General features: G+C 36.7%; 1 protein-coding gene across 2 annotated transcripts in view; it reads right to left on the reverse strand.

Annotated features, from left to right (window-relative positions):
• Positions 1 to 9,097: 9,097 nt before the first annotated feature.
• The window catches only part of LOC126348204 (RNA-binding protein 4.1-like), a 114,360-nt gene continuing 99,616 nt past the window's right edge, over positions 9,098 to 23,841 (reverse strand). Inside the window, exon 8 of one of the 2 annotated variants that reach the window (XM_050002336.1) lies at positions 9,098 to 9,309. The gene's annotated coding sequence lies outside the window, so the exon portion shown is untranslated. Of the gene's footprint in view, positions 9,310 to 19,598; positions 22,138 to 23,841 lie in introns of those variants that run through there. The other variant, XM_050002338.1, reaches the window with a different exon arrangement.

The following is a 23,841-nucleotide window of genomic DNA, read 5'->3' on the forward strand; positions in this document are numbered from 1 at the left end:
CCTCAATGCAAGTACTTGCCAGCTCATAAATCTCTTCGTGAACTGAATAAATCTCTGAATAGAATTTTTCAATTATACAAATTTTATTCATATTTAGCTGAGACATGTATCTGAACATCGTTGGAATGTGAAAATGGTTATCAACAATTAAGCTTGCTAATAATTCTTGACAGATTGCAGTCTTAATGTGGTACTGAAGATTTGTGGAAAATATTAGTGCACTATTGGAAATCTCAAAAAAAAAAAAAAAAAAAAAAAAATTGTCACTGTCAACATTCAACCTCCCTCCTTCTGCTCAGAAACTTGTTAAATTACAAAGGGCCAGACAATCACCTGGTATTAACGCCCAGGTGACCTAACTCTCATTAGAGTTGGCTTAAAAATACGTAATCACAGTAGTCTTAACTTTCAGAACCTTAAATGGAGGATAAAAAGAGATAACAGTCACTGGGTAGAGGTGGGTTGGGGGACATTTTAATATCCAGGCATCCAAACATTGCAATGAAGCCAATGTGTTTCTCTGCAACTAAGCTGAAAAGCCCATTAAAGCTTTAACTGATAATCACCTGTACTACAGCACAACTGTGACTGACTGAAAAAAATCATCAGTTACAGCTTTCCAACAGATGCAGTATTCCTCTATAGATATTAAGTCCTCCCTTACAAAAGAAAGAGACTTAAAAGCAAAATGTCATAGTTAATGTGAAAATCTGAAGTTCACTGAACAGTTCACATTACATTTCAACAGTAACATTTCCCTCAGATATGGAAAAAGTCATACTGTATTATTTTTTCATCAAAAAATATTAGCAGAAAATAATGAGTGAATATTAACATCCATAATAACTACAAGCAACTGCCATACTTCCCTAAATCTACAAAGTTCAGTGCATCCAGCGCCTGTACTCCACATTGAGCCCACAACAATCTAAACTTTGTTGAAGATCTGAAACTGATGTTCCTTCTTTAGGAGCTACAGAAAACATGGAGGAAAGCACATCTATACAACAGTGGTTAGCTCAGGAACAAGACGGTTATAAATAAATGGGGGACAATGTGGAAACAAATTAAGAGAGAAAATGATACAAAACTTATATTCTGCCACTCTTCTGTCTCTTCGTCTTGTCTTTCTTTTCTTTAATCAGTGGCACAGGATTTAATCAGTGACACGGTATTGCTTCATCTAGAAATCTCAAGTCATTCCCCTTTAACATGTAGGGATACACTTCTAAAGATTTACCTTAAATTTATTTGTTGTATAAAATAGAAATTAAGTTCTGGAACTGAAGTGGAAAACAGTGAAAGAAATTAAAGAATGTTAAAAGAAATAATTAAACAGGGAGGAGAAAGCACTATTTATCTCTCAATTTTTTTTCTGCTAAAGCTGCACCATTTACTCAAGCAAGCCTTTACATTGCAGAATTGAATTTGAGCAAGAACTACAAATATTTCCTTTTGCTGTAGCAAGGATTGGAATTTCTGCACATACAGCTTCAGTTTCAAAACTGTCCATCAGTAAAGACATGTGAGACTTTACTATTTACCTTCTAGTCCTCCTTATCTATTGTGAGGGTGCTAAGTTTTACGCGCATTTTACATGATGATCACAGTTGGTTTTACAAAGTGGGGTACAAATTAGAAAAAGCAGTTCAAATGGAGTATCATGAAAAGAATAGATTGCTGTACACCATGTAGTGGAGACGCTGAGTCACAGGCAGGCGAAACAAAAAGATTGCTAAACAAGTCAGCTTTCAGCCAAAATGCCTTGTTCTGAAGTAGACAACGCACATACTCACATTCACACAAACGGAACTCATACGTGGTCATGTGTTGCAAGTTGTGCGTGTGTGAATGTGTGTGTGCTGTATACTTCAGAAGAAGAACTTTGTCCAAGAGCTTACTTGTTTTGCAGTCTTTTTGCTGTGCCTGTCTGTGACTCAACATCTCCACTATATAGTGAGTAGCAATCTACGCTTTTCATAATATCATCTTTATTCCATCCTGGATTTTAAACAGTTTGAAAAAGCTTACTTGTTTTGCAGTCTTTTTGTTGTGCATGTCTGCAACTCAACATCTCCGCTATATGGTGAGTAGCAATCTATGCTTTTCATAATATTGTCTTAATTCCATTCTGGATTTTAAACTGTTTGAAAAGCAGTTCAAACAATTTTTTATGACAACATGTACCAAAATAAAATAATGACCGGAGACATTATAAATACAGTTACTCGAAATTCTTCAACTGTCATGTTGCAAAAAGAAAGATGATTCCAAGCAACAAATGAATAAACCTGTAGGGGTTGTGTCCTTACACATGCTAATCAAAGAATGATTCCCCCCCCCCCCCCCCCCCCCCAAGTAGAAATGATCTGTGAATTACTTGCAAGTGCAGACAATATGTATACACATGAACCTCATCATCATCATCATCATCATCATCATTTAAGACTGATTATGCCTTTCAGCATTCAGTCTGGGGCATAGCCCCCTTATAAAATTCCTCCATGATCCCCTATTCAGTGCTAACATTGGTGCCTCTTCTGATGTTAAACCTATTACTTCAAAATCATTCTTAACCGAATCCAGGTACCTTCTCCTTGATCTGCCCCGACTCCTCCTACCCTCTACTGCTGAACCCATGAGTCTCTTGGGTAACCTTGCTTCTCCCATGCGTGTAACATGACCCCACCATCTAAGCCTGTTCATCCTGACTGCTACATCTATAGAGTTCATTCCCAGTTTTTCTTTGATTTCCTCATTGTGGACACCCTCCTGCCATTGTTCCCATCTACTAGTACCTGCCATCATCCTAGCTACTTTCATATCCGTAACCTCAACCTTGTTGATAAGGTAGCCTGAATCAACCCAGCTTTCGCTCCCATACAACAAAGTTGGTTGAAAGATTGAACGGTGCACAGATAACTTAGTCTTGGTACTGACTTTCTTCTTGCAGAAGAGAGTAGATCGTAGCTGAGCGCTCACTGCATTAGCTTTGCTACACCTCGCTTCCAGTTCTTTCACTATGTTGCCATCCTGTGAGAATATGCATCCTAAGTACTTGAAACCGTCCACCTGTTCTAACTTTGTTCCTCCTATTTGGCACTCGATCCGTTTATATTTCTTTCCCACTGACATTACTTTCGTTTTGGAGATGCTAATCTTCATACCATAGTCCTTACATTTCTGATCTAGCACTGAAATATTACTTTGCAAACTTTCAATCGAATCTGCCATCACAACTAAGTCGTCCTCATATGCAAGACTGCTTATTTTGTGTTCACATATCTTGATCTCACCCAGCCAGTCTATTGTTTTCAACATATGATCCCAAAATAATAGGAACAGTGGAGACAGGTTGCAGCCTTGTCTTACCCCTGAAACTACTCTGAACCATGAACTCAATTTACCAGTTCATTCCCAGTTTTTCTTTGATTTCCTCATTGTGGACACCCTCCTGCCATTGTTCCCATCTACTAGTACCTGCCATCATCCTAGCTACTTTCATATCCGTAACCTCAACCTTGTTGATAAGGTAGCCTGAATCAACCCAGCTTTCGCTCCCATACAACAAAGTTGGTTGAAAGATTGAACGGTGCACAGATAACTTAGTCTTGGTACTGACTTTCTTCTTGCAGAAGAGAGTAGATCGTAGCTGAGCGCTCACTGCATTAGCTTTGCTACACCTCGCTTCCAGTTCTTTCACTATGTTGCGATCCTGTGAGAATATGCATCCTAAGTACTTGAAACCGTCCACCTGTTCTAACTTTGTTCCTCCTATTTGGCACTCGATCCGTTTATATTTCTTTCCCACTGACATTACTTTCGTTTTGGAGATGCTAATCTTCATACCATAGTCCTTACATTTCTGATCTAGCACTGAAATATTACTTTGCAAACTTTCAATCGAATCTGCCATCACAACTAAGTCGTCCTCATATGCAAGACTGCTTATTTTGTGTTCACATATCTTGATCTCACCCAGCCAGTCTATTGTTTTCAACATATGATCCCAAAATAATAGGAACAGTGGAGACAGGTTGCAGCCTTGTCTTACCCCTGAAACTACTCTGAACCATGAACTCAATTTACCGTCAACTCTAAATGCTGCCTGACTATCCATGTAAAGGCCTTTAATTGCTTGCAAAAGTTTGCCTCCTATTGCATAATCTCTTAGAACAGACAATAACTTCCTCCTAGAAACCTGGTCATATGCCTTTTCTAGATCTATAATGCATAGATACAATTCCCTGTTGCACTCATAACACTTCTCCATTATTTGCCGTAAGCTAAAGATCTGGTCCTGACAACCTCTAAGAGGCCTAAACCCACACTGATTTTCATCCAATTGGTCCTCAACTAATACTCGCACTTGCCTTTCAACAATACCTGAGAAGATTTTACCCACAATGCTGATTAAAGAGATACCTAAACAGAACATTTTGTAGGTGATATGTATTGTCACAATACTTATTTGTGTGCTCAAGTCTTTCACTGCTGATATTTGTATTTTAATTTCTGTGACCAATGTATACTGGCGATGCCTCTCAACCAAACCTTCATGGGTCTGATAAATATGGATCGTTGGACATAAGGCTCATCATTGCTAAATTAATGTCCTGATTGTCAATACTGAAACAGACCTATCATTCTCCACATGCTACAGTAGGAAAATTTTAGTTCTGAGTGAGAAAGAAACTTAAACAGCTAGCATTTTTCACTCGCCAAAAAATCACTCCTTAGTGATCCTCCTAATATATCACACAATAAGGGATGTCAATTAATGTATAAATCCACCCTCTTCTGAGGACTCAGTCAATACAGTTATCATGATACAGATCTTACTAAAAAATGGATCATACACGAATATAGATCACTGATGTGAGTTGCTTAAACAGCCAGTTTAAAAGGTAAAATTGTCACTGCCAACTATTCCCACATACCAAAACTTTACAATGGTCCTCTTGACATTGTATGAAAATAACTGCATGACTCAGAAGATGCAAAGTAGATTTCATGTGTATCTGTATCATCATAGATGAAGATCATCACAGATGGAATAGTCGCTCAGTTAGTGAAAGATGAAATTGGCCATGGCCTTATCAACCAAACCATCCAGGCATCAATCTGATATAATGTACACAAATCTTGGGAGTCATAAGTCAGGATGGTCAGGCATGGTTTAGAACCCACTGTTTTTAAGTATAACGAACAGTCAGATGAAAACTGAATACATACCACAACTGGGGATTTTGACTTTACAGTGCATTATAGTTTCTGAGAGGTATTTTCATCAGCAGAGGGCTGCTGCAGTCGAAAAAGGTCACCATGACCTTACCAGAAATTGCGTGAACAGCTTTGGATTTCTGTGACAGGTGAGATGTTCCCACAGCTGGCTTTGCCATTCTGCCCTAAGGCTATTGGAATGCTATTTGATGGAATCATCCTGCTGCATGATAATGCCTGCACCACACTGCCAACTGCATGAAGGCCAAGCTTCAACAATTTGGTTGAGAAACACTGCAAGATCTTTCATACAGCCCAGATCCTTCATCACATCTTTGGTGACCTGAAGAAAGACACACGTGGATGTCTGTTTCAGTTATTGTGGTGATTACTTTGAATGGAACCACACGATTGTAATTTTCCAACTCTACAACTATAGAAATCATGTTGTCTAGAGGCGAAGAACTCGTCGAGCCTTTTCAGAGCACATTTCCATCGAGAAATGTGGGAAGTTTCTTGAAGGTTGTTCAATAGATAGTAGAAAGGGTGAAAATCTGAGGGTGCAAGATCAAGTGAATAAGGTGCATGAGAATTTATTGCCAACCCAACTCCTGTATAGTGTCTTTTGTCAGTCTACCAGGATGTGGGCAGGCATTATCACATTATCATGGAGTAGCATCACTTCATGCAGCCTTCCTGCCCATTGTTCTTGGACTAAATCTGCAAGACATTCCAGTTGTTGACTATAATTGCCAGCAGAGATGGTTACACCTTGGGAAATAAATTCATAGTACACCACACTGTCATTGTTCCACCAGATGTGTAACATTATCTTTTGTGGACACATGCAGGTCTTTTTATGGGGAATTGATGCTTTGGGCTCGACCATTCCATTCTTTTCCTTATGTTAGCATAAAGGTGCCATTTCTTATTACCAGTAACAATACAGGATAGGAATAGTCAGTGTCATTCACCAGCCGACTAATGACAAGTAAGAAGAGATGCACATATGGCCACCTGCTGATTTTGGCTTAAGAGGATGCGGTACCCACACGCCTAATTTCTGAACCTTTCCCATTGCTTGTAAATGTTGCACAATGGTTGAATGATCACAGTTCATCATTAATGTGTTTAAACGACCTTCATAGAACCCCATAGGTCTTCCCACACAAATTCTTCCCATTACTTCTGCTGCTGTCACCACCCAATCGAATTCAAACAGAAGACTATGTCAGAAATTTTCCAATTTCTCTGCGTGGCACTCCAATTTCCATGTCCACACCTATACTCACTATCTCCAAATGACACTACGTAAACACAAATAGCGACAATGAATTTTGAACAAAAATGATAATCAATAAATAAATGCATAGCATCTGGAATACCAGCATGCAAAACAAAAATGCACAAACATTATAAAATAAGCTGATAAGTTTTATATAGGACAAATCAAAAAGGAAGTCATGCCAAGGTTCAGAGAACATTCTATGACAGGAATGGTAGTGTACTGATGATTCACTTAAAAACTCCAAAGCACAATTTAGGCCTGATAAGTGAATGCATCGAAGTATTGGACAGATCCTCAAAGGGACATGCTTAGACATACTGGGAAACCTACAAATTTTTATTCACAAAATTAGAGATCAACAAACAATTCTGAATAAACAGCATTCGTTTAGCCTTGACTGGTTTTTTGACATTTTTCAAGAATTAATAACAGTGGCGTGATCTCCTTTTGGTGAATGTGTCACACCTCGCCTTAAACCTGCTGGGCTCACAGTGCTCCCATTGGTGTGAACCAAACACCTTCCCATGAGACGCAAGTTGCTGCTGCTTATGAAAGATAAAGCTGCCATCCAAAATATTTTCATTTAACAATGTTGTTGTTGTTGTTGTGGTCTTCAGTCCTGATACTGGTTTGGTGCAGCTCCCCATGCTACTCTATCCTGTGCAAGCTTCTTCATCTCCCAGTACCTACTGCAACCTACATCCTTCTGAATCTGCTCAGTGTATTCATCTCTTGTTCTCCCTCTACGATTTTTACCCTCCACACTCCCCTCCAATACTAAACTGGTGATCCCTCGATGCCTCAGAACATGTCCTACCAACTGGTCCCTCCTTCTTGTCAAGTTGTGCCACAAACTCTTCTTCTTCCCAATTCTATTCAATACCTCCTCATTACCCATCTAATCTTCAGCATTCTTCTGTAGCACCACATTTCGAAAGCTTCTATTCTCTTCTTGTCCAAATTATTTATTGTCCATGTTTCACTTCCATACATGGCTACACTCCATACAAATACTTTCAGAAATGACTTCCTGACACTTAAATCTATACTCAATGTTAACAAATTTCTCTTCTTCAGAAAAGCCTTCCTTGCCATTGCCAGTCTACATTTTATATCCTCTCTACTTCGACCATCATCAGTTATTTTGCTCCCCAAATATCAAAACTCCTTTACTACTTTAAGTGTCTCATTTCCTAATCTAATTCCTTCAGCATCACCCGACTTAATTCGACTACATTCCATTATCCTCATTTTGCTTTTGTTGATGTTCATCTTATATTCTCCTTTCAAGACACTATCCATTCCGTTCAGCTGCTCTTCCAAGTCCTTTGCTGTCTCTGACAGAATTACGATGTCATCGGCGAACCTCAAAGTTTTTATTTCTTCCCCATGGATTTTAATACCTACTCCGAATTTTTCTTTTGTTTCCTTTACTGCTTGCTCAATATACAGATTGAATAACATCGGGGAGAGACTACAACCCTGTCTCACTCCCTTCCCAACTGCTGCTTCCCTTTCATGTCCCTCGACTCTTATTACTGCCATCTGGTTTCTGTACAAATTGTAAATAGCCTTTCGCTCCCTGTATTTTACCCCTGTGTCCTTCAGAATTTGAAAGAGAGTATTCCAGTCAACATTGTCAAAAGCTTTCTCTAAGTCTACAAATGCTAGAAACGTGTGTTTGCCTTTCCTTAATCTAGCTTCTAAGATACACAATGTTTTATTCTGTATACAGGCTTAATCTTATTTTTTGATCGTATTTTAGTTCTCAGGGTAGAGCTTTAAGACTTTTATTTTTATAATCCTTTTTAACCAAGCTTTTTAGTGATGGCCCTTTACATATCTTCCTTGTACAAGTTGTAAATTTTTGTGAGTGTAACTTTAAAATCAACGTATTACCAATGGGTTTCAAAACTTATTTCAGTCTGAAGCAGATACTGTCATCAAAAGACCTGTCAGTTAAGATCAAACATAAAGCCTATAATGAAGTCATAGTACCAGTGTAGTTACCTGTGAGAAAAACCTTAAGCACCACAGAAAAGACAAAGAGCCTGTTGATCTTCGAACAGAAAATCACAAGAAAGATCTTTGGACCAAACCCCAAAGAGAACACCTGGAAACAGAGAAATAACCAGGGACTCTATGACCTGATGAATAACCAAACATTGTGCAGTAGATGAAAGTGTGGAGAATAAGCCTGGCAGGGCGCATTGACAGACCAGACATATGCTGGGCCAGAGCTGTGCATACAGGAAAACCTTATGGAACTCGGTCAATAGGAAGACCAACGAAGCAATGGAAAGATGAACTTCGAAATGACTTTCAGCAGCTGGTTGTCCATGAGAATTGTATCCAAGTGCAGAAGATCACCATCTGTGGTGGTACACTGAAGGTCGGCGCATGATCTGCAGTGTCTGTGATCACCAATATGTATATGCATGTACTTTTAACTATTTTTTAAACTTTTATTGTATTTTGTTAGTATGTTGTTGTTATATAACAAATGCCTGTATGTTCCTTTCACCTTAGTTGCAGATTTCTGGTGATTACAGTAGTTGACACATCTCAATAATTAAAGAAATTTTAATAAGTGATCAGTTTTATTAACAAAATATTAACAATGATTGCAGATGGACTCATGCAGAAAATTAATTTCCTCTTAAAAAAATAATGGAATTTCCTTTATTAATATTTACACACTCACTTACCAAATTTAGAAGCACTAAATAACATATGGGGTTCCACAAAGCTCAATCTAGATCCACTATTGTTTCTTGCGTAGGTAAATGACCCTCTGTCTAACATACAAAAAGCAGAATTAGTTCTTTCTGAGGATGACACTAGCATTCTAATCAATCCAAACATACACGCAGCAACAGAAGAAATGGTAAATAATGTTTTTTAGATGTCCACATTAATGAGAATTACTGGAAAAAACATATTTCGGAACTCCTAAAACAACTTACTTCAGCCACTTTTGCAGTTCCAATCATTGCAAATATTGGGAGAGACCTTCTGGTAAGTCTTAACTGATCTGGGGTTCTGGGCAACTTTTCCAAACTCTACCCCTTTTCCTAAACCTCACCAGTCCTGGCTTCATCCCCTTTCTTCCCCTTCAATCCGACTGCCAGGAGCCACTTGCTCTGAAAGCTTGCAAACTGTAATACCTTTAAAATGTGTGTTCTCCTGCCATTCTTGTCGAGTAGATTTCTTTTATATCCAATAATAATAATTTGGTATATAATCAGCATGAAGTTGTATTGACATATCAATGTCTAATATGAATGTAAAATAACTTGTTCCACATAATTACGATTAATCATGCAAATGATCCATGGAACATGAAACCAAACAACTAACAAACACTGAACATCAGTACAACAGAGGAACAGAAGCACCGCCTCTAATTTGGAAAATGTACAATAATGGCCAGAAAAGTAATGTACTAACCATATGCTCCTCCATTACTGGCATTTATTGGTGTCGGATAACTAAGTTGCAATCAATCAGAATCACATAGTCCCCTTAGCCAAACATTAGAGTTACTCCCTCAACAATAAAGGGGTTTTATAGTGAATCGTTCTTCCAAAATCTATTTAATTTATGAATAAAACGCAATGTGACCAAAATCCAGTAAAATCTATAACAATTAGTGGTTAATCAATCAATTTCTAAAATAATATGGAAATCAATCATGATTAAATTGTAACCACAAATTTTCTTCTTTTCAGTAATTTTAGATGATACTCATGTTCACAAGACTCCCTTCTGATTTTGTCTGCTTTATATCCCGTTTCTCACCTAGAAAAATACTTTAAACATAGAACTCAGCACATCTTTTTTATTTCATTGTTGCAAATATTTAGTTGAACAAGTGATTAGGGACTCTATTCCATCTCAGTAGGCTGCTAATGTGTGTGCTTTCAGTAACTTCATTAATATTGTAATTCTTGAATACTATAAAAAACATGAAGATAACAGCTTTCAGAATTCAATCCATAACCTTCTGAAAATTGTTTATTTTCTCCTTGGTGTTTCTTTCTTTGTGATCTTACATAAATTATCATAAACAATGGAACTGACTTAGTAATCTATCTCTAGCCATTTTTTTCTCCAATCATCTAATGTGTTAATGTATCTAACAGCCCTTGTGAGAGAGAGAGAGAGAGAGAGAGAGAGAGAGAGAGTGAGTGAGAGAGAGAGAGAGAGAGAGAGAGAGAGAGAGAGAGTGTGTGTGTGAGAGAGAGAGATGTCACCTGCTTTTATACCATATATATCAAACAATGAGAAAGATTATGATTATTAAATAACCAACTGAGATAGTTACTTGGTAGTTGTGCTGCATACTTCAAAAGTTATATATTTCTAAAACTACAAGTATACTGGGTAATAATATTAATGAGTTAATTTACATTCAGTTTCTTGGATGGTGAAAAGTCTGATGGCATCTTTCTCACTGTTTTCACTCTCATCAATGCACACTGTTCATTTACTTCTTCATGATACATCACATATCTAATACCATGTACATTTGGTATAAACAAACCATTTAAATTACCTGACTCATCATCAGCTTCCATTTTAAAACAAAAAAACACTACCACTGTGTTTCAAATGAACACTTGTAACATACCTTACATAAAGTTAACTATAATACAGGGTGATTCAAAAAGAATACCACAACTTTAGGAATTTAAAACTCTGCAACGACAAAAGGCAGAGCTAAGCACTATCTGTCGGCAAATTAAGGGAGCTATAAAGTTTCATTTAGTTGTACATTTGTTCGCTTGAGGCGCTGATGACTAGGCGTCAGCGTCAGTTGATGCTAAGATGGCGACCGCTCAACAGAAAGCTTTTTGTGTTATTGAGTACGGCAGAAGTGAATCGACGACAGTTGTTCAGCGTGCATTTCGAACGAAGTATGGTGTCAAACCTCCTGATAGGTGGTGTATTAAACGTTGGTATAAACAGTTTACAGAGAATGGGTGTTTGTGCAAAGGGAAATGTTCTGGACGGCCGAGAAAGAGTGATGAAAATGTAGCATGCATCCAGCAAGCATTTGTTCGCAGTCCAGGAAAATCGACTCGCAGAGCTAGCAGAGAGCTGCAAATTCCACAATCAACTGTATGGAGAGTCCTACGAAAAAGGTCAGTTATGAAACCTTATCGTCTGAAATTGGTTCGAGCACTGTCTGCACCTGATAAGATTAAAAGAATCGATTTCTGTGATTTTATCCTTGCTCAAATGAAACAGATGAATCTTTCGTTTCAAAGATTGTGTTTAGTGATGAAGCAACTTTCCACACTAACGGGAAAGTCAACCGTCACAATGTCTGTATATGGGGCACTGAGAATCCGCGGGAAACAACTCAGTATGAACGTGACTCGCCTAAGGTGAACGTATTCTGTGCCAATTCAGCCAATAAAGTTTTTGGTCCCTTTTTCTTCGTAGGTGCTACTGTAACTGGACTACAGTATCTGGAGATGTTAGAGAATTGGCTGTTCCCTCAGCTCGAACAAGAAGCACAACAATTCATATTTCAGCAGGATGGAGCGCCACCACATTGGCACTTATCTGTCCGTAACTACCTGAACGTCAACTACCCGAGGCGATGGATCGGCCGCCAGGCAGCCCGTGACAGAGCACTTCATCACTGGCCTCCAAGAAGCCCTGATCTTACCCCCTGCGATTTCTTCTTATGGGGGTATATTAAGGATATGGTGTTTCGGCCACCTCTCCCAGCCATCATTGATGATTTGAAACGAGAAATAACAGCAGCTATCCAAACTGTTACGCCTGATATGCTACAGAGTGTGGAACGAGTTGGAGTATCGGGTTGATATTGCTCGAGTGTCTGGAGGGGGCCATATTGAACATCTCTGAACTTGTTTCTGAGTGAAAAAAAAAACCTTTTTAAATACTCTTTGTAATGATGTATAACAGAAGGTTCTATTGTGTTTCTTTCATTAAATACTCATTTTTAAAGTTGTGGTTTCTTTTTGAATCACCTTGTATTTTAAGAGTGTCAATAAAAGTTGCATATGGTCAGTGTGATTTACATCAATGCTTTACCACAGAAAATTACAGTGGTTCTACAATAAAATCTGCTGTAATTGTAACTGTCTTTACAAAAGGTGAGAAAAGTAATGGCATAAACTATCACTCCATCTCCCTTTTAATTACCTTTTCAATAATTCTTGAAAAACTCATGCACATATTGATTGCCGATCACCTCAACTTCCACAATATTCTTAAAAAAAGTCTGTTTGGGTTTTGTGCTCGTCTTTCTATAGAACAAGCAATTATCTCATTTAATATTCAAGTTTTGGAAACCATTACAAAAAAATGTCTCTAGGAAGTATTTCTTACTATCTCTTGAAAGCTTTCGACTGTGTAAATCATGAAGTTCTTTTGAAAAAGGCAGAATATTATGGTTAAGATACTACTGTTGGTTCATGGCTTCACTATATACAGGACTGAAAACAGATTATACTGTTGAATGGCTCATCTGGAGAACGTGCGTCATCTCAGTGAGGGACTTTACATTTTGGTGCGCCACAAGGCTCACATTTTCATTAACGACCTCCCTCTTTGTTGCAACACAAGAAGTAAATTTACCTTTTTTGCAGATGATACTACAATTCTCACTGATGGATTGTCAGATAATAATCTCAAACACTATCAACAGTTTTCACTGAAATTTTAAACTGGGTTTCTTCAAATGGTCTCTCACTTAGAACCCACTATTTAAGGATCCATACAACACAAAGAAGTCTCAGAAAAATTGAAATAAAGTGTACAGACCAGCCAATACAAAAAGCTGAGGATACAAATTTCCTAGGTGCAATGTAATCAGTCTTTATCTTTTTAGGAGACTTAGTTCAGGAATATTTGTACTACGAATTATTGTTTCAGTAGCTGAAGTAGATACCATTAAGGCTTCCCGCTTTGGCTACTTGCTTTCATTAATGTCTTATGGTATTATATTCTGAGAGACCTAATCTATTGGAAATAATAATAATAATAATAATAATAATAATTTGTATGCAAAAAAACACCAGAATATTGAATGAGTTGCGTCCAGCACAGAAAGTCTTGCAGGTGCTTGTTTCGAAAGATGGGGCTCCTTACCACCTGCTCACAATGCATTATGTCCTTGTCGACATTTGTCTGTAATAATTTATTTCTACATAAAAACAGCAGAAAACATTGTGAGTGCAAAATAAGAATCAAAAACAGTCTGCACACTGAACTAAAAGGTCTATATATGTAAAAAAAAAAAAAAAAAAAAAAAAAAAAGAGAAGTTTATTACTCAAGCTTTAAGCTGTTTAATGCACTCCCACCACACATCAAGTGTCTCCATACAACTGCCAAATTTCTAACAAGTTCTAAAGAGACTACTTAATAGAGAAATCTTTGTATACGGCCGATGAATTTACGAGCAAAAATAATTGCAATTTTTTTTGCAATACTTTTAATTTTATTGTAAACACTGTCATAGACATAGAAAAATTTGGTTTTGATACTTATGTATTAATTTATTGTAATATTTGGCTTAACCTTGTTTCCTGTGTATATTATTCATCCTTCCTCAGTGCAACACACATTTTCTGTTAATTTGATATATGTTCGGTATGTGATATCTTATTTACATTGTATCTTTATCATATTTATGTAAGTTATATCAGAACTATGTACAGACTGACACATTCCATAGCCTTGCAATTCGATTGCTATCTGGCTTCATGAAACATTAAATAAATAAATAATAAAAATAGAATTCAATAAAGATTAAGAGTGTGAATGAAGATGGCATTTTTGTATTGGTTTAGAACTGTTTCAACTCATTAGTTCACCACTCAGTTCTCTTACTAGGCACTTCAAAATAGATTAATAGGAGTGAGATTTTCATGCAGTATGTTAAATGTTGATACAGTTACCATGTAAAGTCTTCAATTTTGATCATTTTTGTCACAACTACAAAGGTATTAGATGTTTGGTACATATTAACCCCACAGTAGTTACCATATTTTTTCCTTTTCTGTCATCTCTTTGAACCTAAGAATCACAAGACTGAACTACCATTTGAATTCACCAAGTCAAGTCAGCATCCAGAGGGTACAAATTTGCCTTCAGAAAATCTCACACACTCATACCATTTACTCCTGAGAAATGCAAAAATGTACTTGTAATCAATCTCCACCACGATGACAGTGTTGATGAAGAAATGGACAAAGCAGAAATGATAGTTACACACAACAAGAAGAAAGGATGTGTAGACGTGTGACAATTGTGTTCTGTCTACAACTGCACAAGACACTTTTTCTGATTGATTATGGTTCTATTTTATTCCCAACTGAATGTTGGAAGTGTCAATTTCTTGGCAATTCATGCTGCTAACTGTGTTTGTTACTTAATCATATGCTCACAAAGAGTGCCAGTCTTTGAAAATGGGGACATTCCCTGTATTCTTTGTGCTAGATTAGACAGGATGAAACAATCATAATTACAGATAAAAACTGTATCACTGCAAGTGTGTGTGTGTGTGTGTGTAAAAACAGAAAAAAGGTTTGATGACCTCAAATGTCTGTACATTTTCAATAAACGAAACTGTTAAAAGACACAAAAAGAAAATTTGAATGGAAAAGGGACATTAGTATGGAACGTGTTGCATTTGATCACCTAAGACCACCTGGATTTAACACAACTGATGCACAATTTTTGCTGTGAGACCTATAGACCTACATATACACAAGAATGAGAAGTGTGACCCACTTAGAGAGAAAACAGAATTAATTTACAGAAGAACTAATTGTGTATGCCACTGTTGAGCTCCTGAAAATTTATATCTTACTCAAAGTAACTAACATTTTAAGTCCTCTAACTGGCTTTTTTTACTGTATCATACAGTTACACAAAACAAAAATGGTTTGGAAAAAAGAACAATACTGTAAAAATTTGCCCCAATTTTAATCAACAGGACAAAACTTAGTGCACTGTGAACAACATAAATTTTTTGTTTGGTTAAAGTGTAGTATTTACAATTGATAATACCTAAATAAAATATATATCTCGTTTTTTATGGAGGTTTTGTAGTCATAGTCCACTCATTTCTTATTTCATCACATTATTTCATTTAAACGGCACAGTTCCACAGCGAATTTTACTACCGATTCCTCTGCACACTTTATTCTTCTTTTTCTGAGCTGGGGAAGTTTTTATGGAGTATGCATTAATTTGCACATACACCGAAGAGCCAAAGAAACTGGTATACCTTCCTAACACAATGTGGGACCCCATGAGCACAGAGAAGCGCCACAACATGACGTGGCGTGGACTCGACTAATGACTGAAGTAGTGCTGTAGGGAAATGACACCATGAATCCTGCAGGGTTGTCCATAAATCCATAAGAGCACATGGAGTGGAAATCTCTTCTGAACAGCACATTGCAATGCATCCCAGATATGCTCAATAATGTTCATGTCTGGGGAGTTTGGTGGCCAGTGAAAGTGTTTCCACTGAGATGAGAGTTCCTGGAACCAATCTGTAGCAATTCTGGATGTGTGGGGATTCACATAGTTCCGCTGGAATTGCCCAAGTGCATCAGAATCCACAATGGACATGAATGGATACAGCTGATCAGACAGGATGCTTACAAACATGTCACCTGTCAGAGTTGTATCTAAACATATCAGAGGACCCATATCGTTCCAACTGCACACGCCTCACACCATTACAGAGCCTCCACCAGCTTGAACAGTCCCCTGCTGACATGCAGGGTTCGTAGATTCATGAGGTTGTCTCCGTACCCATCTGCTTGATACAATTTGAAACAAGACTCATCCAACCAGGCAACATGTTTCCAGTCATCAACAGTCCAATGTTGGTGTTGACGGGCCCAGGTGAGGCGTAAAGCTTTGTGTCATGCAGTCATCACGGATACACGAGTGGGCCTTCGGCTCCAGAAGCCCATATCGATGATGTTTCATTGAATGATTCTCATGCTGATACTTGATGGCGAACCACTGAAATCTGCAGCAATTTGCAGAAGGGTTTCATTTCTCTCACAATGAATGATTCTCTTCATTCACCACTGGTCCCGTTCTTGCAGGATATTTTTCCGGCCGCTGCGATGTCTGAGATTTGATGTTTTATCAGATTCCCGATATTCACGGTACACTCGTGAAATGGTCATATGGGAAAATACCCACTTCATCACTACCTCAGAGATGCTATGTTCCACTGCTCGTGTGCCGACTACAACACCATGTTCAAACTCACTTAAACCTTGAAAACTTGCCATTATAGCTGCAGTAACTGATCTAACAACTGCACCACACTTGTTTTATATAGACGTTGCCAACCACAGTGCTGTATTCTGACTGTTTACATATCTCTGTATTTGAATACGCATGCCTATACCCGTTTCTTTGGCACTTCAGTTTGTCTTCATCTCAATAGTGGGAAAAAAGAGCCCTGTGTCATTGTGTTGACATTCCTCCTACTTGGACATCAAACATCCAGAATCAAACAAACAGTTCTTATTTATTCTCTAGTTTTATTTATAGCCTCACATTTGGAAAAATGCCATTCACCAAATCTGAAAGACTGTGACAATATGATGTTTTCATAATTTCTTTATTTCCCTTTTCTTCAAGTGTGAAGCAATCACAAGATAAGTATTATCCACACTTCTTGCACTGATAATGGACAGAGTCAAAAATTTATTACATATAAATCTATTAGAAGAATTACAAAACATAAAATTGTAGGTGACTCATCGTTGAAATATAAACTTAATGAGCTCCAGGAAGTTTTGCAAATTTTATTAGAACTTAATTTATAAATTCTGTGTTGAGACACAGAACTATGGAAAGAATTGAAGGCATTGTTTTTTGTGTTGTAAAACAGCTGTAGGAAACAATTTTACAAATTTTAGCATTTTTGTTTAGTTTTAATACTCTAACACATAAGATAGCAAGAGCGCTATTATTACCATGTTGTTTAGATGCTGTAGCCAACAGAGATATTCTTGATATCACTATAAGAAAATAAAAACAAAATGAAGGAGAAATGAAAGAAGAAAATGCAAGGTGGAGCAACTGAGGTCTAAAGTAAAACAGTCACTGTCCAGAATGTTGGTTTTGAACACCATTTTGCTTTATTAGATATGGTCATACCTTTCCCCTTACTCTGATTACAGAGATGATTTGCACTGACTACTATTCCAGGACCTATAGTTTAACATAGAATAAAGGGAGAATAAACAATGAAAAACATCCCAAATCAAAATCTGATGAACAGTGCTTCATCACATTTTCAATAACTTGCCAGCAGCCTTAAAAAGTTCAACTACCAATAAACTTCAGTTTAGGAGAAGCCTACAAAATTTATTGGTGGCCAACTCCTTTCTACTACACTGACAAACTTCTTAGTAGAAACAACTGATGCATGTGTGTGTTACTAATAACATAAAATAATGTGAATATTTGTACAAGCTGACTTCTGTGCAAATTCAGTGCAGTAATGTGGTCACTGAAACTAAGTGTTGTAGGATGATTCTTCTATTCAGTGGTTATTAACTCATAAATGAAAATATGTGTAATTTTTTTTTACTCATTCCACACCCATGACAATCATTCCACTTGGGATCTGTGGTAGCTGTATTAGCATATTTGTTTTCATTGTAAATATTTTTTGTCTATTCTCATTCTTCTGATATGTTCTACTACATCTTGGAGGATCTCGTCACTATGGATCAATTTGGAGCTGTACATCTAATCTAATTTAATATTACGCAAGCTATTCGTTGCACTATGAAGACCAATGAAATAAATGTGAAAAAATATTATTAAACTTTAGGAAAATTTAGGAATATTACAGCGAATTTTAAGATACCTCTACATGTCAAACAACACTGCAAATGTCAGGAATATGCATGGTATCAAGATCAATCAAGTGGCTATGTTATATAGTGTCTTATATCACATACACAAGTGAGCATCTAGCTTATACCTAGTGCACAATTTGGCCATGAAGAATTTTTTTATTTTTTAAAATGAAAATAACCAGTACAGAAATTCACGCCTTCATTCATTAATTTACTGTCACTCAAAGAAAATCAGAGCATACATGAGGATATTTCATCATAAAAAATGTACAAAACTGTTGAATCCAAGAAAATGTACAGATGTCTTATCAGAAAATGTATACAAAGCTGATGCAACCAAGAAAATCTGATGATCTTTACATTATAAATCAACACCAGAAGGCTGGAATCTGTCATGGGATGATGTTCAACACAAACAAAACTGGGAAAAAAACCTATTAAATTATGCTGCATGTAATTTATTTCTGTTTGTGCATAATCAAAAGACAACACAGACAAGAATAGAAGCAAACACTAAATTCTTACAGATGTACTTACTTGCACCAGAAATTGAACACTAAATGGCACTAGCTACCACTATTTACAGTATAATTGTGTGCATATATGCCCAAGTAACTTCTACACAATCACTACTATAAAATAAATAAAAAAAGTAATACTCAGCTGCTGCATCATATCTTATCATTTTCTGAGATAAAAATTTGTGATTAAAAAAGTAATTTATGTTGCTATGGTCTTGTGGCTCAATAATCAGAAATTTGACTTACTTGCAACAAGAGACGTACACACAAAAGAATCTGAAGGATACGAAATTTTATAAAGTGCAAATCAAACGGTATACAAGAATGTACATTGACAATAAAGAAGTATGTACGTTAGATTTCATCATAAATTAAAAACAAAGATTCCAAGACTTACCAAGCGGGAAAGCGCCGGCAGACAGGCACATGAACAAAACACACAAACACACACACAGAATTACTAGCTTTCGCAACCGATGGTTGCTTCTTCAGGAAGGAGAGGGAAAGAAGAAAGGATGTGGGTTTTAAGACCCACATCCTTTCGTCTTTCCCTCTCCTTCCTGAAGAAGCAACCATCGGTTGCGAAAGCTAGTAATTCTGTGTGTGTGTTTGTGTGTTTTGTTCATGTGCCTGTCTGCCGGCGCTTTCCCGCTTGGTAAGTCTTGGAATCTTTGTTTTTAATATAGATTTCATCATAATACACACAGCATGGCAGATCTGTTCAACAGCCATAACACAAGTGCAAAAAGCCACCTTTTGATACTGGTATAAATGTATTGCATTTTAACAGTGCCAATTTGACATGAAGCCCATACCTTACTGTTAAATGAAGGGAAAGGCATGGGACATCAAATAAGGCTCCAATAAATTGTATTATACTCTCATAAGTGATGTATTTTAAGATCCTGACACTTAATTTCTAGGCGATTTTAATGTGTGCTGTTTCTTTTTTACGCGACAAAGTATCATTGATCATCTGAAAAAACAATGTGAGATTAAATGGCTAATTTTATGTCAGTGTGCTCTCTGATAAAAATATTTAAAAGGCTATACTTTACTGCTTCTGAGTTTCCTTCTTATGTATTGAGATATCAACAAATTCTTGCAATGATTTGTCTTAAGAAATGAAGATCATGAGCCTAGTAGGCAAAGTAACGAAAACAAACTTATTTTCTAATTTATTTTATTTTATGGAGGGGCTGATTTGATACCTGTTTTAGTACTGATGCACAATATCAAATGAGTTGTACATCAATACAATACAGTGAACACTATTAACAACCATTTCTTTATGAATCATTCAGTTAACAGTCGATAATATTGAAATAATCTTATTACAAAAATATTCACAATAAAAATGTTCACATAACAGTAAATATCAGCAAATAGTTATTTTAACATTATGAAAGATGTATAAAATCGTCAAGAAAAGAAAAACTGTAATTTGTATTGGCAACAAGCCTGACTATATGAATCACAAAATCCTAATTGAATTAAGATCAATATGTGACATAATTTCCTCTCTACTTGTTGTCTATTACCAAAAGCAATCAATATAAACAAGATCATTCTGTTATTAGCAGCATTTTAAGTTACTAATCAGCATCCTCCCCTCTTTGCATTATTTTGAAAATCCATAAAACTATTACGCCAACAGCCTTGCGCAATGTTAACACCGGTTCCTGTCATATCACCAAAGTTACACACTGTCAAGCGGGGTGCACTCAGCCCTTGTGAGGCAAACTGGGGAGCTACTTGACTGAGAAGTAGTGGCTCCAGTCTCGTAAACTGACATACTACTGGGACAGTGGTGTGCTGACCACATGCCCCTCCATATCCACGTCTAGTGACGGCTGTAAGCTGAGGATGAGGCAGTGCCCGGTCAGTACTGTTGGGCCTTCCAAGGCCTGTTTCGATGGAGTTTAGATGAGTATAAAACTATTAAGAATTACATAGGAGGATATTTCAATATGTGGTTTTTGAAAAGATAAATTTTTCTAGGTTTTCAGGACTGTATGTCTGTTCTGGGACTTCCACTTCTTACACAGTTTCTTGGGCAACAAGTCAGGTGTACTCAATTTAAACATTACATCCAGCCAAAACCAGGATAATTTATAGAGTTAAATGACTTTGCAATAAACACATTTCTGAATATCTGGGAGGTAAAAAATCAAATAACCCAACTACAAGAGACCTACACCTCTCCATCTTTTGAGAACCACTCTCATTATATTTACCAAAGATTAGTGTATCAACTTACCTTCCATTATACCAATGAGTGATGATCGTATAAAAACACTGACTACTCTTTACAGAACTAAGCAAGTAATGGTCACACATTGATCAACTTTAACTGTACTGATGATTTCACTGATGTTTTCTAGGAATTATGCAGTAAATATGATTTGTAGCTCACACAGTAACTGTTGGAAAAAAGATATGTCGAGTAATGTGCAGAATCTCTGTTTAGTCAACATGTGACCTCGTAACTAAAAAGTAAGTTTACTTTGACCAATCTAAATTCAGCTCCACAATCAGCAATCTTTTCTGAATGTTGGGATTTGAAGAGAAAGACTTTCCTCCTCATTTCTACATCTGATCAGATTCCTCCAACATATGCAAAATATACCTGAATGAAGTCAGAAGTGCCTGCATCCCTTTATTTGTAATAATACACTTGAAAATTGATTTACACCAAGTGTTAACGCATCAAAACATTACTTGGAGAATCACATACTCAAAGCATAATACAATATTTAAAATTGTAGCTCATTGTATTATTGTACAACTACCTCATGTCTTTGTCAACTGTTAAGATTTCTTTGGTGAGGCATCGACAAAACCAATTATGCTAACAGAGGAACAGTATATTAAAACACAATTCCATTTCATTTCTGTTCGCTATTCATCCTTTGTACCTACCAAATTTCTGCCATCATTTCAGTGCTGTACAACTTAAAGGACCACGAAAATATCGGTAGTGATCGAGAGAGAGAGAGAGAGAGAGAGAGAGAGAGAGAGAGAGAGAGAGAGAGAGAGAGAGAAGGGGTCAGGACAAGAAAGGGGAGTAAGAACTTAGGTCGAAAGGGGACACCCTTGGCTGAGGTGGAAAGGCCTCCTCCTGCCTTTTGACAAGATGATTCTGAGTGACCTGCTTCCACCGCCGATCTTACACACTCAATGTTTCCTCTTCTCCACCCTGGGAATCGAATCCTGGTTAACAAGAATAAGGATTGCTTGTATTTACACTTGCATGTGTTTATTGCCAGCACTGTGAGTTGTATTTGCTGAAAGTAAGTACTGGCCAGCACATCTGCTTCTCTATGATCTTAAAGAGCAGTCACATCACTGAACCATCTCTCTTTTTTCTGCAAGACTGTATATGTAATAAAGTTTATACATTATTTTTACTTTCTTCACTTGTTACTGTTTGATTTAACAAAAAAAGTTATTACTATGACATAAAGTATTTGTGGAATGAAGCATTACAATGAGGTAGTCAAGATTTCCTTTTAAAGATAAATGAAGCAAAATGGTGTTGCACTACAACAACACAAGGTATCTGATAATGACTGTTGATTGTTACAATTTATTCTTGAAACATTTAGCTGCACAAAGATGTAGCCACTGCAGTTTGGATATGATATGACTTACTTCCCAAATTATTGGCCTTGATTTGTGGGTGCTGCTGAGTTTTCAGCATGTGAGCTCCGAATTTTGAACTAAAACATGTCACACAATGTAAGGTACAAATTCATGTAGCTGTGTTATCAACCTCAGACAAACAAAGTGGATTATCCTGCCTGCAGAGTATTTAATTTTCTCTGAGTAAAGCATTCCTCTGTATAGTGCAATGTTACAGTGCACTTGTAATAATTTTACAACACTGTTATCAGTAGGTAAGTCATGGCAATACACATGTTCATAAAATTCTCAACAAGACATTCCTCAGTTGGAACAAAACAAAAATAGTGCACAATTATTTATAATGACAATGTCATAACTTAGTTACAATATATAAACTACAGTTATCTGTAAGAAAATGATTGGTGAAAGTTATGTGCTAAACAGAAAAACAAAGAGATTCTGATACTCAGCAATGGAAAAAAGAAGAAAGAAGTTAACAGTCATGTACAAGGGCTGATACAATGTGAGCATATATGGTGACACTCTACAACTGTGGAACTGCAGTAAGGAAATTCAGATGTTTTGCCAGTGATCAATATGCATCACTAATCTTAAATATTTTAAGAAATCACTATAAAATATTGCACTAAAACAGGAATGCAAACAAACTGATACTGATGATTTGCTTACAGAACAGTTTGTGTAACATGACATTTAAGTACAATGAGAGAATGGGTAATGTGGCAAAAATGTTTTTGTTACTGTTGACAGGATAGTCACTGCAGATAAGAATGCATAAGGCTTAAGGTCAAGATGCCTGGAACAATTTATGAAAGTTAAGTGATACTGATATTTTATTCAGCTGCTTCAGAATACAAACTGAAAATCTCTCCATCCAAATACAGAACATTGCCTATAATGTATGTTGAACTATCACGACACTGGAAATGCCTGTGAGCTTCTCCTACTCTTTACTTTTGTGACTTATTGCAAGGTATTCAAGAAAGTACTGACAAGTTACTCTTATCATATTTTTCTATGAAAATTTATATAAGGATAGAGTTCATTCTAACACACTTGGAAATTTAAAGATACATTATGATTGAGCTAAGTAAAACATAAACAGCTGTGGAAAATGGAAGGTTGGATAGACTTTCAAATGTCTTATTGACACAGAGTAAACTAGAGATGGAACATTAACTCATTTAGAAACAACTGGAAAAAGAAATTAGCTGAGATATTCCTGAAGAATCATTTAAGCATTTGCTTGAAGTGATTTTATTACACAAT

This window comes from Schistocerca gregaria, chromosome 1 (genome assembly GCF_023897955.1).
Source record: "Schistocerca gregaria isolate iqSchGreg1 chromosome 1, iqSchGreg1.2, whole genome shotgun sequence".
NCBI classification, from domain to species: Eukaryota; Metazoa; Arthropoda; class Insecta; order Orthoptera; family Acrididae; genus Schistocerca; species Schistocerca gregaria.